We start from the raw sequence: 13,437 nt of genomic DNA on the forward strand, positions 1-13,437 counted from the left end.
AAGAGGCACTGGGGCCCAGCCAGACGTGTTAGTGACGCAGTCCCCAGCGATTTTACAGCCCGTGAACCCCCTCCCGCCCAAACCAGTAGTGAGGCTCACAGCGTCTCTCCAACTGCCCAATGGAATCACCATGGACGTGCCAATCACCATTGACTCAGGCAGCAATGCGGACTTTATAGGGCAGGACTTTGTCGACAGGCACGCTGTGCAGTTGCTGCCGGCCACACTGCCCCTGCAGGTTGTCACGGTGGATGGCAGGGAGCTGCTCGGGGGGCAAGTGGTGAAGCAGACGCCACCAATGGTGATGCGACTTGGGAATCACAGAGAAATCATCAGCTTCAACGTCACTCGACTATCTGACACGCCCATTGTATTGGGCATGAGTTGGCTGGACAAGCACAGCCCAGCGATGGCTTGGTACCAGAGGCAGCTGACCTTCGGCTCTTCCTTTTGTGCTGAACACTGCATCGTGCCCAGGCAGGAAGGAGAGGAAGAGGAGTCACAGCTGCTGCTAGGCACGCTGCAAGCGATTCCACACAAGTACGCTGAATTTTTGGAAGTTTTCTGCGAGAAGGAGGCAGACAGGCTACCCCCTCACAGACCATATGACTGCAAAATTGACCTGCTGCCGGGGGCGGCGCTGCCTAAAGGGAAACTGTATTCCATGTCAGAGGACGAACTGCAGGAACTCAAAGAGTTCATTGACCATAATTTGCAACGCGGCTTCATCCGGGAGTCCAGGGCAGTGGGGGGCAGTCCCGTATTCTTTGTTAAGAAGCGGGACACGCCCCAGAAAAGACTGGTAGTGGATTACAGGATTTTGAACAGTCTGACTAGGCCATCGGACTTCCCCATGCCCCGTATTGACGACCTCCTCGCAAAGGTACGGAAGGGCAGAGTGTTCACCAAGTTGGACCTGCGGGGGGCGTACAACCTCATTCGCATGCGGGAAGGGGATGAGTGGAAGCCAGCCATGTTCACGCCACTGGGGACCTACGAATATAGAGTTATGCCTTTTGGATTGCAAAATGGCTCCCACGTTTTTCAAGCGTTTATGCATCACGTGTTGGCGGGACTTCTCTACAAGACGTGCGTCTGTTTCTTAGATGACATCCTGATCTTTTCGGAGTCGCAGCAGGAGCATGACGGACACGTCAAGGAAGTGCTGAGCAGGCTAAAGCAACATAGGCTCTACGCCAAGCTGGAGAAGTGCCAATTTGACGTGCCGGAGGTGGATTTTCTGGGCTACAAGCTGTCTGACAAGGGGCTCGCCATGGACAGCGCCAAGGTTCGAGCGGTGTTGGATTGGAAGAGTCCGCGCAACCGGAAGGAGGTCCAACGGTTTGTCGGCTTTGCGAACTTCTATCGCAAGTTTATCAAGGGCTTCGCGATGCAGACAGCGGCCATCACTGACACGCTTAGCTCCAAGAAGAAGAAGTTCGTTTGGACAGCGCAGGCGGAGCAGTCCTTTCAGGCACTCAAGCGTCTCTTCGCGTCGGAAGAGCAGCTGCTTCATGTCAACCCCAGCAAGCCGATGAGGGTGGAGACAGACGCCTCGGACAGAGCCGTGGGGGCGGTCCTGTTGCAGAAAGACCCGCAGGGGGTGTGGCGACCGGGAGCGTTTTACTCCAGGAAGCTCAGCAAGTCCGAACAGAACTACACCATCTGGGACAGGGAGTTGCTGGCCATTCACGCAGCGTTCAAGGCGTGGAGGCACTTTCTGATCGGCGCCAAGCACACGGTGCAGGTTTGCACGGACCACAAGAATCTAGAGCACTGGCGCACGGCACAGTTCCTGAACCAGAGGCAGATACGTTGGGCTGAGTTCTTTGCAAACTTCGACTTCCGAATAGAGTATGTCCCGGGGGACACCAACATCATGGCAGACGCTCTCTCCCGTAAGCCACAGTATCTGGAGGACGCAACGCCAGCGGCCGCCATGCACATCTTCGCACCAGCAGTGTGGGCGTGCGCCGCGGCGACCGTGGACCTAGAGGCGGTGCGACGTGCGTTGCAGGAGGACTCCTTCGCACAAGCAAAGATGGCAGAGGTGCAAAGGGGCAAGGCAGCGGCCGACGGTTTCCGGCTACGAGATGGATTGCTCATCCGAAAAGGGGCCATCTACGTGCCGGGAGACGAACTTCGAGCCAAGGTGCTGCAGCAGCTGCACGACGCGCCCACGGCCGGGCACTTTGGCAAGGAGAAGACGGTGGAATTAGTAGCCAGGGATTTCTGGTGGCCTGGAATGAGAGGGGAGGTCGCAGACTACGTGGCGAGGTGCGACACCTGCCAGAGGGCCAAACCAGTGCACAAACCGCCGGCCGGACTGTTGGAACCGCTGCAAACTCCGGTCGAACCTTGGGAAAGGGTGGCTCTGGACTTTGTCACGGATCTGCCCAGCTCAAGGGGCAAGACGGCAGTGCTGGTGGTGGTGGACCTGTTTTCCAAGATGGCGCATTTCATTCCGTGTGCGAAGGTGGCCACGGCGGAGCAAACCGCCAAACTGTTCATAGACCACGTGTTCAAGGTTCATGGTCTGCCACGGTCTATTCTGTCCGACCGGGGGCGGCAGTTCATCTCGAATTTCTGGCAGAAGCTGATGGGCTTCCTGAACGTCAAGATCAACCTGGCGTCGGCGAGACACCCGCAGACCAACGGGCAAGCGGAGCGGGTCAATGCCATCATGCAGCAGTACCTGAGATGTTATGCAAATCAACAGCCTGCGACGTGGGTGGATTACCTACCGCTTGCCGAGTTCGCCTACAACAACACGAAGCACGTGTCTACGGGGGTCACGCCGTTCTTCGCCAACAACGGGAGGCACCCCAGAACCTTCCCGGGACTGGAAAGAATGGGGGAGGGGGAGCCGCAGACAGCAGATGCGTTCGCGTCGGAGCTGCAGGAGGTCCACGATCAGCTGAGGCGCCACCTGGAGCTGGCCAAGCACGCATACAAGGTACAAGCAGACAAGCACAGAAGGGTTGGAGAAGAGCTCCACGTGGGAGACTGGGTTTGGTTAGCAGCCCACGCAGTGCCGGCCAGGTCGTTGGCCAAGAAGAAACTAGGGCATAAGCAACTGGGGCCCTACCAAGTCGAAGAGCAGGTCAACCCGGTAGCTTTCAGACTGGCACTTCCGGAGGGTTCCAGAATGCATCCGGTATTCCACAGATCGGTGCTCACTCCCTACAAGGCACCGCACAGGTTCCAGGAACCCGGAACAGCGCCGAGTCCGGTCAGAGACAGAACAGGGCACGCGGAAGTGGCACAGAAGGAGCGCATCAACGAAGTCACTGAGATTTTGGACTCCAGATGGGGGGAAGAGGGGGTAGAATACTTTCTCGCCAAGGAGGGCACCCCGGCCAGTGCGAACAGCTGGGTGCCGGGCTACGCCTTGGACGAACCTCTCCTCAAAGACGAGTTTCATGCCCTCTTTCCCCATAGACCTATGCCAGCAGAATATTTTGACGACTGGCTTTTCACGCCCACACTTTCGGCCAGCACTTTCCGGGGGTTCGACTCGGACGAGGACCCGACACAAGACGTCCGTTCCCCGGAGGGGTCACCCTCGGGATCTGCATCAGAACCCTCGTATTGGTGGGACGATAGGCCAGAGGAGCAGTGGCGCAGACGGTGGCTGGAAGGCCCAGGACGAGCAACACCGACAGGAGGAAGTGAGGGAGAGACGGACATGGACGTTTTCGGGGACGACCCTGGTTTCGAGCACGGCGGCACAGAGATGGAAGCGGAGGTGACTGTCGTCGACGAGAGCGGGGAGGAAGACCCGGGAGACTTCAGATGGAGGCCTGCCACGGGAAGCGACCGATACCCGACGTTCGTTCCTTTGCAACAGCAGCCCCCAGCTCCAGCACCGGAAGGAGGGGAGGGGGGAATGGGGGGCTTCGAGGGGGGGATGGATGTCAGGGGTTTAGGAGCAGAAGCACGGGCAAGGGAGGAAACAGAGAGCGAAGGGGAGGAGGCAGAAGAAAAGATGAGTGACGACGACGACCCGAGATCTCCTAGTCTTTCCAGTGAATCAGAGGATTCACAGAAAGGAGCACCAGTGGCGAGGGCAAGGGGGGAGTCTAGGGGGGCACCCCAGGAAGACAGAGCCAGAGAGGACTCAGGGGGGAGCAGCTGGAAATCGGGACCAGCGTCACCGCCAGGAAGCAGGGAAGAGGAAGGGAGCCAGGGGGGAAGCGCTGGCAGCTCACCACAGGAGGGAGGACATGAGTCAGGAGTGGCCACACCTCCACAGGAGGGAGGACATGAGTCGGGGATGGCCACACCTCCATCGGGGAGCGAAGAAACGGTTGAGAGGAAAGTGGAAGGTTGGGCGCGCGCGCCAAGTTCAAATGCAGAGGAAGGCGGCGCAGTAAGCAGCCCCGAAAGAGAGCCAGGTCCTAAAGCCCGGCGCAAGGAGGCAGGAGGGTCTGGGTCAGCGTCAGAAGAATCCCGGAAGGAAGAAGCCCCGGGGGGTAGAGGGACCCAGAGGAGGACAGTCAGGAGGAAAAGGTGGAGCAAGGCTAGGATATTAAGTTGGTGCACACAGGGCGGAGACTCAGACGGAGCTTCGCCGACCTAGCTACTAGGCGTAGAGTTGCGCGCAGCAGCGTGAGAATGGAAACTGTAATTCAATAAAGACTTTTACTTAATGACCGCTGGCTAGCGTGATCCTCTGTGAGCTAGGATCTTCAAGCAGCTCTGACAATGACCAAAACCTGTTTCTCCGCTTCTAAGAGCCAACCTGCAAAAGCAGGCTCACTGACTCACTGATTGTGTTTGGAAAATTGTATCTCCATGGATTTGCATCTTGCCTTGTTCCCAAAATGTTAACCATCATTTCCTGGTTTGGACAAAACATGCAACTGTAGTTAACAAAAGGATTTCTGGAGCAAATAGGCTATGTGCGCAGCCAAAAGGCTTGTTCCTGTTTGAGCTTATTAATGTTGCCTGTGATTGGATTGAATAGGCAGGTCCTTTTGGTTGTACAGGAAGAATGGGGACACGTGTGGCTCCTCAGATATCTTTAAGAGAAGATTGGACAATTTCATTGAGTGAGGCTTCAGCGGCTACTAGCCAAGGTGGCTATGCTCTGCCTCCATGGTTCTGAATGTTTGCTTCTGAACACCAGTTTCTGGAAACATCAGGAGGGGAGAGTTGTTGTTGCACTTGGACCCTGCTTGCAGACTTCCCATTGGGCTTCTGGTTGGCCATTTTGAAAATGGGACGAAATGGACTATGACTCTCATCATCCCAGACAACTGGTCATGCTGAAGCTGATTGGAGTTGGATTCCAGCAACTCCTGGGGTGTGATGCGCCCGCTATCCCTGTTGTACAGTGAGGAACGGATGACTCTTTGCTCTTGCTACTTCCTGTGATTCCCCAGAAAGCTGCATTTATGGCTTCTACACTGTTTTTTTGAACCCTTAACCCACAAGATGTACCAGACTCCTTTTGCCTGTTCAAATGTTTCTGTTTAAGATTCCTCTTCTCTTTCTGTCTCCACAAGGTGGCAGCAGCATATAGCAAGTTTTTTTCCTGGTCTCATGTAAGTGAGAGATGAATTTGTTAAGCCACTTCTCCACATTCCGTGGGTGTGGTTGTGATGGTAATCGGTTTGCCTTTATTATGTATTTTGTGTTCTCATTTTTGTATTTTTGTGTTGTGAACTGCACTGTGATCTTCAGATGAAGGGCAGTATACACATTTAATAAATAAAAACAATCAGGAATCGTAGACTTTGAAGGGATCCAGAGGGTCATCTAGTCCAACCCCTGCAATTGTATGAGTTACAGCTAAGAGGAGGGTTCCTAAAGCAGTGTTTGAAAGGGGGGGTGCAAGTACCTTGGTGGTACTTCAGCAGCCTGATTTGCCATCAGTTAGCCAGCCGCCTTCCCCTTAACGTAGGGCTTCCCTCAGTCAGTGAAGCAATGCTATGCTTCTGTATGCCCCTTTGCTTTCTAGCAGCTTTCCTAGCCTGATGTTATGCACTTAAGGGTGGCTCTGTCTCCCAGGCACTTTGTTTCTGCAGGTTCACAGAGCAGCACATCCTCTCTGGATGTGGAAGCGAAACTGGGGCAGGGGTGTGGGGTGTGGGGAGGAAGGTGCTTTAGCTTGGCTTCAAGAAGACATGAGAGCAGCAAGCTGAACTGCTGAATGACTCTTTCTTCTCTCTTTCCCTCCTGCCCCCCTCAGCCCCTCTGCCCTGGCATCCTTCCTCGATTTCTGAGGGCCTATTTATAGCACGTTCTGTAAGCAGTTAGCACGCGCAGAGCTCTTGGAGTGGAGGGGTTCTCCCTGCCAAGAGTAATGTGACTTTATACAGGCCTCTTGTAGAGACGTGTGGGTGGGGGGCGGGCAGTAGCCACAATATGGGGCAGCCTGTCTAGTTATTGTCTGAAAGAAGAGAGGGAGAGGGAGTGCTAGCAAATGAAGTGAAGAAAGTCCCTCTGGTTCAGCAGTTGACCAGGTGCCCCACATGGGAAGCTCAGAAACAGGGTGTGAAGGCAAAAGAGCCCCCCTTTGTTGTCTGTACTCAAAGCTGTACTGCCCCTGAATGTGGAGGTTACATTTAACTAGCCTGGTTAATATCCCCAGGAGAATTTGTTTTGTCTTTTTTTTAAACAACAAGAGTTCATACAAGAAAGGCTTTAAGAACATATAGCAGATCCTCCCCCCATTCATTTATAAGAACATCAGAAGAGCCTGGCTGCTGGATCAGACCATGTCTTCCAACATCCTTTTCTCCCAGTGGCCAGCCAGATGCCCCAATGGCAAGCAGGAGGTGAGTGCAGCAGGAACGCTTCTCTCTTGTGATTCCCAGCAGCTGATATTAAGAGGCATTTACTGCCACCTATACTGGAGGCAGAACGTAGACTTTGTGGCTAGTAGCCATTGATAGCCTTATCCTCCAGTGTTGCTGCCTTCTACATATCCTCACTCGCCAAGTCAGGTTCATGGAGGACAAAACTTACCTGTGGCTACTAGCCATAACGCTTGGCTTCTATGTTCAGGATCAAGGGCTGCATTCCTCTGAATATCCGCCCCTGGGGACCACCCTTCTTGCCCTCATGTCCTGCTTGTGGCCATTATGGGAAGCAAGATGGTGGAGTAGCTGGACCCCGGTCTGATCTGACAGGGCTTTTCTTAACGTTCTTGAATCCCACCAAAGGAAATTCTTTTTGGCACCACTCTAAGCCTAATCATAGAATTGTACAGCTGGAAGGGACCCTGAGGGTATTCTAGACCTACCTTCTGCAATGCAGGAATCTCTGCTAAAGCATCCATGACGGGATGGTCCTGTTGAGCTTGGCTCGTATGTCTGCTCAACAGAACCTGCCTTGAGTGGGAAGTAGCAGCTCACAGGGCTCTCCCCCCCCTGTTTCCCCCTGCCATATCCAGGCTATGCGACTTATGCATCAACATTGCCTTTTGACACTCCCAGGGACTGCCATAGGGAAGACCATTGTGAGTCCACCTTTTTGGCGTGTGCCATGTCTTTCAAAACACGCCCCCCCTTCCCTCCTCCCCAGTCAAGTGGGAGGAATCCCTTGATTTTGTTCCTATTTCTGGCTCTGCTGCGTTGGTTGCCATGGAAATGGCCGTGCGTAGCTTTGTAGCAGCACCTACTGTTCTATAAAAGTTTCAGCCAGCGTGTCACCTAGTCTAACCCCTTGCTTCAAGGCTGAATGTTGTGTGATTAAAACATCTTTGGCAGTCTCTTCCCTGGCTCTCTTTTCCGCCCTCCTTGATGCATTGACGGTTCAAGCAGGGCTTGGAAATGGTTGTCTGGAGGCAAGTGGTGTGATTGTTGCCTCTCTGAATATTATGGTCTTCTTCAACCCACAGGATGCAAACAAAAGGCTGTCTTTTCCCAACAACTACGTAGAATGTAAAGAAATGCTCATGATCAAGAGCCCCCACATGGTGGAAGGAAACATAACCACATGCATATGAAATATTGGGAATACAACTATATTGGGGTTGCTGAATGGAAGAGTACTCCTAATTATTGCCCAGAGGCAAGTGGCATGGTAGTTCCCTCTCTGAATTTATTGGGTTCTCCTTCAATCTGCAGGGTGCAAACCAAGGGCTATTTCCCCCCCTTTTGCTATGTGTGGCTCTGTTTGCATCCCACTGAAAGGAAGCTTAACCCCATGCATATGAAATTTAGGGAATACTATAATATTGGGGTAGCTAAGCAGTGCAGGAGGAAGGATTTCATTCCTAAACATTTAATTCAGAAATAATCTCTGAAAAGTATGGATATGTAAATAACATGTGTGTGCGCACGTGCGCGTGTGCGCTATGAACCGAATGTACCAATCAAAACTTGACTATTGTTCAGATTTCTCAATTTTCTGAATTTTGTGATGGAGTTTTCAGCTATGATATCATAATGGTGTGGAGAAAGTGGATAGAGTAACACTATCCTTTGTGAACATCCAATGAAGATTCAAGACAGTTAAAATAAAGTACTTCTTCATGCAACACATAGTTAATGTTTGGAACTCGCTCCGTCAGGAGGCAGTGGTGGCCACCAACCAAGATGGCTTTAAAAGAGGGTTAGACAAATAGTAACAGAGGATAATACTATCAGTGCCTACTAACCATGATGGCTGTGTTCTCCCTCCACTGTCAGAGGCAGTATGCCCCACAAATACCAGAATACATGTGGCGACGGGGCTGTTGAGTTTGGGTCCTGTTTGTGGACTTCCCTTTGTGGCATATGGTCGACCACAGTGAGAACAGGATGCTAAACTTTGATGGCCCACTGGCCACATCCAGGAGAGCTCTTCTTATGTTCTTACTTTGAAAGAAAGTAGGTTCTGAAGCTTGGGTTTTGTGAGAAAACATGAATTTCCATGTGGATTTTTTTTTTTTTGTTATGCTAAGATTATTGTGAAAATGCCACAGAACAGGCTTGCAAAATGAACACTTTTGAAACTGACAGAGTATGGAAACAGACCGACACGCCCTCTCCTAGTGGCAAGCACAGTGCAAGTAATGTATCTACGATGGCTGTCTCTGGTTATTAACCAACTCTCCTTTTGTCTTTCTGGTGGAGGTTGCTTGATTGGTTGTGGTTCTTCTCCACCTGAAGTTTTTGCACAAAGTCAGGTACAGTTCTCTTTGGCCTCTCACATAGCACCCCCCCCCACCAGATGAGGAGGAGACCTTCTGAGCGCTGGTTTCCTGCCGTGCAGGAGCACTAACGGTTCATGTGCCAGACACCCACATCACTTCCTCTCCCCGGTATAGGATGAGGCTGCTTCTCCTCTCTCCTTCCTCCCCCCTCCCTTGCCAAATGTGGCTTCGCCCATGAGAGACTGTAAAAGCCCTGCTTGTTCAAGGCAGAGACCAGGGGGCAGCTGGACACCAGCAAGCCAGCTTCTACCACCACCACTGCCCCCCTTTCTCCCAGGCCTGCCTCACATTCTTGGCTATTTTTAGGCAGACAGTATCAGCTCAGCTGTCCCTCTGCCTCTGGCCGTTGCGCTTGGGAAGTGACACTTGGCTTACCTATCGCGTTTCGCTCAGTCTTTTCCAACGGAAGCCCTGCCAGGGCGCCCGCACTGCTGCTGCCTCTCTCACTGGGCCTCCGGCCTCCCCCAATTTTCGGTAAGGTGGCAACCCTTCTCTTCCTCATTATGTGCCTTGCTTTATGGTGATGAAAATTTGGAAGAGAGGTGGGCGGGCGGGCTTTACTTCGGCTCTTCCAAATCTACAAAGCAGGCCTCCATTGTTACCCTATTTATAGTTGCTTCTGAGCAGGGGGCTGGAGACCTGCTCTGCTGAGGCTTCCCAGTCATTGATACTGTACTGGAGAGTGACTTGGTTTCTGCCACTCTCTCCCTTTGTCTCCCCCAAAAAATCCCTAGCAAGTATTCAGTGTGGCAAGTCTGGAGGTGTGAGGGCCCCCCAGGTTTCCCTTTTGGCCAGTTCCATTGCTCTATATGTTGTGTGGGGAGTGTGATTTACCGGTAGTGGTGGGAAAGCTGACCAGCCTGGGAAAGTCTAACCTCAACTCGCTTATAACTTCTAGTAAAGCCTCTAAACCGATTTCGTTTCTTGTTCCCTCCCCTCCCCGCCCCGGTGGGACTCGTCTCTTGCAAAGGCCTGGAGTGACTGTTTGGGTACTTCCCTAGAGGGTCTGTTGTGCTGATTAGGGCTCAGCCTCTGGCTCCTCTTGAGTGGAAGACGAGACTGAGTGTAGACTGGATGAGGCAGTTACGTCTCAATGTGAGTGTTGTGGTGCCTTTCCTAGAGAGTGATTGGTGTGCCTTGAGCTGCTGTTCGTAGTAATAGACAGAGCTGTGTGCATGCTGCCCTTCCACAATCATGCCCTATGATCCCTCAGTGTGGAATTCTGTAGCCTTGAGAATTGCAGCTTCCTTTTTAATTGTTTTTTTAGGTAGGTTTCTTGCCCTTATGAGTCACTGAGAAAAAGTTGAAAATGGCCGGGCAGAGAGTCTGGTGAAGTCAGAATGTGGGAGAATCAGTGCTTTACTTTACTTGAGGGCTCATGGAAAGCTTTGCTCCCATCTTTCCATTGCCCCCTTGGATAGGTTGTGTTCAATGCCAAATGTTAGGGGCGAGGTAAGCCAGAGTCTGACTTGTCATCAAGGCCATTTAAGCAAAGGCTGGGTTATTCAGCCAACCAGCCAGCCAGCTGCAGGCACCTGACACAGAGTCAGCATCTCAGAATAACTGCTGAGCAAAGGCCTCTCTCTGTCTGGAAGTGAGGTGCAAATGACAGCTTTCAGTAGGTGAGAAAAAGCAAATAAGAGGCAACTTGATCAAAGTGTATGAAATTATGCATGGTATGGAGAATGTGGATAGGGAACAAATTTTCTCTCTCATAACAGTAGAAATTGGGGACATCCAAGGAAACTGAACGTTGGAGGATTCAGGATAGACAAAAGAAAGAGCTTACTCACCCTGTGCTTAGTTGAACTATGGAATTCTCTCCCACAAGATACAATGATGGCCGCCAACTTGGATGGTTTTAAAAGACACGTTAATGGAGGATAAGGCTATCACGGGGTCCCAACCCTGATGGCTGTGTTTTCCCTCCACTGTCAGAGGCAGCAGACCTTTGAATGCCACTTACTGGAAACCACAGGAAGGGAGAGTTGCTGTTGTGCTCAGGTCCTCCTTGCAGGCTTCCCTTTGGGGCACCTGATTTGAGAGCAGGATGCTCCAGTACATGGGCCACTGAGCTGATCCAGCAGGTTTTTAGAATCTGGAAGGGACCCTGAGGATCATCTAGTCCTGCAATGCAGGAATCTCAGCTAAAGCATCCATGACAGATGCCCATCTAAACTCCACTGAAAAACCTCCAAGGAAGGAGAGTCAATCGCCTTCTGAGGAAGTCCGTTGAACAGCTCTTACTGTCAGAAAGTTATTCCTAACTTGGAGCCATTGGTTTGTGTCCTACCCTCTGGAGCAGGAGGAAACAAGCTTTCTTCATCTTCCATGTGACAGCCCTTTTGATATTTGAAGATGGCTATCCTATCTGCTCTCACTCTCCTTTTTTCCAGGCCAAACATCCCCGACTCCCTCAAACTCTTCTTACATTATACGTCAAAGTAAGAACTCCTCCTCCCTGTCTCTGGGTTTCAGGAGCTGGGGGTGATATGTCAGGAACTGGTTTCCTTGCTGCTTTTCTGTAGTTCTCACTCTCCTGTGGAGAGGGAATGGCTTCTTTACTTGCAGTGTGATCTGGGCCTTTGTACATGCTAAGCTGGTGGCGGTGGCCTTTGTTCCTGGGGACCTTGTCCTGCTCACCGTCCCAAAACCCATTAGTTCGAGCCAGGCCGCCCAGTACGTTTGCAAGGTGGTGGAGAGAGAAGTCCATAAAATGAGCTTTAGCACAGGGATTCCTCCATAGCCCAAGCTGCCCCATTGATGGATGGAGAAGCCAAGCCATGCGTCCTCCCAGTGGAATAGAGGAGAGGCTGTTCCAGCAATTCTCATCTAGTAACTTGACTTGGGAACAGACTGGCTTGTTTGACTGATGTCCTGCTCAGTGCTTGGTCTGCCCAGGGTTAGTTATTTAATTGCATTTGATTGTGAACTTCTTCTGAGTGTCTCATATTGAGGCAGAAAGCGGGATATAAATATTTTCTGATTGATTAAATAAACATTGTAAATAGTCTTACAAAAGTGACTAGTCTGAATATCATCATTTTTTACTAGATTGCAACCCCCACCCACCCTAGTAGCCTCTGTCTCCACACTGGCCTCAGAGGAGGCGATGTGTGCCCTACCCATGTTGATAATTCCATTTATAAAATTATATTATCCCTCGGTGACTGTCCTGGCTTTCTGTGGCAAGGAGTCCATCAGGTATGTGGTATTGTGAGAGCAGGTTTCCTTTCGTGTCGGTCATAAGCCTTGGGCGCTGGTGATGCTGTATAACCAGAGAGTGAGTGATGGTGCCCCATTTGTATCCATCCCTTGCACAAATGTCTTAGGAGCCTTGGTACCTGTCAGCTAAGCCTTTGGGGCAACTGCAGTGAGAAGATCTCGCTCTTGGCTCCCCTAAGACAGCTTTAGATCTGTAGCAAATCCCTTCTCCCTTCAGTGAAAAAGGAGATTCAGCGCTGCTGGAGTTTCTGAGACATGGCAGCTTGTGTGAAGGCTGAGGTTGCCACTTCCTTACATTTACAAGTTTGTGCTTCCCTGTCTGTAATAAAGGAACCCAGGTCACATTGTGTGGGCTCAGCCAGTTGTTTCAATTTTGATCCTGGACTTCCAGCTCATGAAACAGTTATAGGATCCGCAAAGCTCACCTGTTAAGAGGTTGATATGCTCTCCCTTCTACTACTGTGCCCCCTTGCAAAGGCTGCAACACCTGCATGGAGGATTCTGGTTGCACCAGTTGCTCTTAGAGGCACCTGCCTGTGAATCTCAAGCTGCTGTCAAACCTTTTGCAAATGTGATTGGGTTAGCCAAAGAAGGCTGCCTCTCCTTTAATCGAAAAGGAGAATTAAGACAAGCAGAAAGGAATAACCCACACAGCCTGTATCTTCATGCATTTCAAGTGCTTTTCAGTTAACTCAGAAGTCCCTAAGAAGTGACATCTCAAAGTATAGCTGGGGACAATACTGGTGATGGGTTAATAATGACAGGTGAAGGGTGTGTGGGGGGGAGGAGCCTTAATTAAAGGCTGGTTCAGAAAGGAAGGCACAAGGAGCTAAGGCAATGTTGTCAGATCAAGTTTTTCTACACTGGAAGAAGGTAGGAGGTCACTGCATTTAAAAGGGCCTGCGGAAGTCACTATCCCAAGGCTGCAGCCTTGCACTGCCTGTAAAGCAAATGCTTATTTCGGGTGGGGTGGAATTACCTGAAAAATTATTGAGGGTGAGTATCATTTCATTTTCATCACCCGAGGTTAAGAGAATGGGAATTTGGAGGCATGATTGCTTAGG

At 51.3% G+C, this 13,437-nt stretch overlaps 1 protein-coding gene across 28 annotated transcripts in view; it reads left to right on the forward strand.

Annotated features, from left to right (window-relative positions):
* The window catches only part of MYO18A (myosin XVIIIA), a 151,625-nt gene that overhangs the window by 34,462 nt on the left and 103,726 nt on the right, over positions 1-13,437 (forward strand). For 4 of the 28 annotated variants that reach the window (XM_083479713.1, XM_083479693.1, XM_083479697.1 and 1 more), the window contains exon 1: positions 9,367-9,622. The exons of 20 other annotated variants lie outside the window; for them this stretch is intronic. The gene's annotated coding sequence lies outside the window, so the exon portion shown is untranslated. Of the gene's footprint in view, positions 1-9,366; positions 9,623-13,437 lie in introns of those variants that run through there. 4 more of the 28 variants (XM_083479694.1, XM_083479698.1, XM_083479710.1 and 1 more) reach the window with 3 other exon arrangements.

Source organism: Podarcis liolepis, assembly GCF_965112155.1.
Source record: "Podarcis liolepis genome assembly, chromosome: 16".
Taxonomy (NCBI): Eukaryota; Metazoa; Chordata; class Lepidosauria; order Squamata; family Lacertidae; genus Podarcis; species Podarcis liolepis.